This window comes from Aegilops tauschii, chromosome 3 (genome assembly GCF_002575655.3).
Source record: "Aegilops tauschii subsp. strangulata cultivar AL8/78 chromosome 3, Aet v6.0, whole genome shotgun sequence".
Lineage (NCBI taxonomy): Eukaryota > Viridiplantae > Streptophyta > Magnoliopsida > Poales > Poaceae > Aegilops > Aegilops tauschii.
In genome coordinates, this window is record NC_053037.3 from 452,555,145 (window position 1) to 452,556,852 (window position 1,708).

Consider the following 1,708-nt stretch of genomic DNA (forward strand, 5'->3'; position numbering starts at 1 on the left):
ATAGCGGAGGCTGGCACGGCGGCGGAGGAGCGTGCGAAGGAAGAGCGCGGCGGCGAGGCGCTGTCGCAGGAACGAGCAAGGCGAGAAGACGAAGGGAGTAGGAGGAGCGTGCGAGGGTCTGCCGCCCTCCACCTCCCCCTACTTATAGCCTCACGCGGCCGAAGAGGCCGGACGTGGGGGGGGGGGAGACGTGGGATTAACTGCGCTCACTCCCCATGACTCGCGTTTATTGCGCATAAAGTGCGAGCCGAAACTGCCGCACGGAACGTGCAGGCGGTTTCGGGATACAAAGGATCCGCGCCTGGGCCGGGGCGCGGACGTGGCGGGCCCCCTCCCTGCGGCGACGTCCCGTCACGCGCGTGGGGTGGCAGGCTTTCCGGCCACGTGGCACGCCACGGCCCGAGGCTGGCCCGCGGCCCGGTGCACAAGCCCGCTGGTTCCCGCCTCCCGACTCCAGAAGAATTCGACTAAGGGCGGCGCGCCTGCACCAAGGCCGGCTCCCAGCTGCCGGCTTGTCACGATAGGAAGCTGACCGAGCTTCTCGAACCCCACTCCACCTCGAAGCCCAATCAGCTTCGGGGACTACTGTCGGGGTAAACGACCACGGGTAGCCTAACCGACTACCCCTGGCTCTTCAGAAAATTTATCAGGCCTTTGGGCCTTCAAGCACTCCAAGCATTTGGGCCGCCTTCCCCGGCCGGCTACCACTAAAGCCGACTCCCAGAAGGCGACCCAGCCTCACCGACTCCAAGAAGCCGGCCAAGAAGAACGCCTACTCCTAGAAGCCGGCCGAGACCACAACCGCCCCTACATAACGACGACCTGACGGGGCATGGCCACAGTGCGGCCCACGACCCCCGAAGCCCGAGGCATGCATGGTTACAGGAGGCCGTACGGGAGGGATGTCTCCCGTGCGGCCGAGCACTGTAGCCACGCCAGCTACGACGTCATCCACGACCCACTCCTGCACGGCCCAAGGACTGCGGGCCCCTTCAGCCAGAGGGAGGCGTGAAGGCGGCCCGGCCTTTCCTAGTCGGCCAGGAGCATAGCCGGCCTCCAGAAGCCGGCGACTCCCTTCCTCGAAGCAGGAGCCCATTTAAGGAGACAAGACGAGGTGAGGCTACAGTGATAGCCCCCGACGCGGATCACTGTAGCCACGCTTACCTCGACAAAGCCCTCATCATCAGAGGCGCGGCTACAGTAAGCAGCCGCCGACAAGACCCTAGGCGGTGGGGCCGGCCTGCCGACCGAGTAGCCGGCAGCCGGCGGGACCCAGCAGCCGGCGGAGGAGCCGGCAGGCGTAGACACTGACGGTTGGGGCCAGTTCCCAGTCGGATTACCATTGTACCCCAGGGGGTAGGCCTATATAAACCCCCCGGAGCACCCATGCAAAGGGGGGCACCTCGGCACGTTTGGCTTCCAAGCATAGCACACGCACACACACCATAGATAGAGAGAAGCAAGAGCTAGCCTTGTTCTTCTTCTCCCTTGATCCCAACAGCTCTAGGAGCGATTGTAGCTACTCTTTATCGAGCTAGTGATCATGCGGAGACCCCGCAGAGCAGGACTAGGGGTGTTATCTCCTCGGAGAGCCCCGAACCTGGGTAAGATTCGCCGGCGTGCATGTCTTCGCCTCATCCCGTTTCCAGGCACCGGCGATGTTTTATTGGCTCCCACAATGATAAGCCATCCTTTGGCATATGTCGCA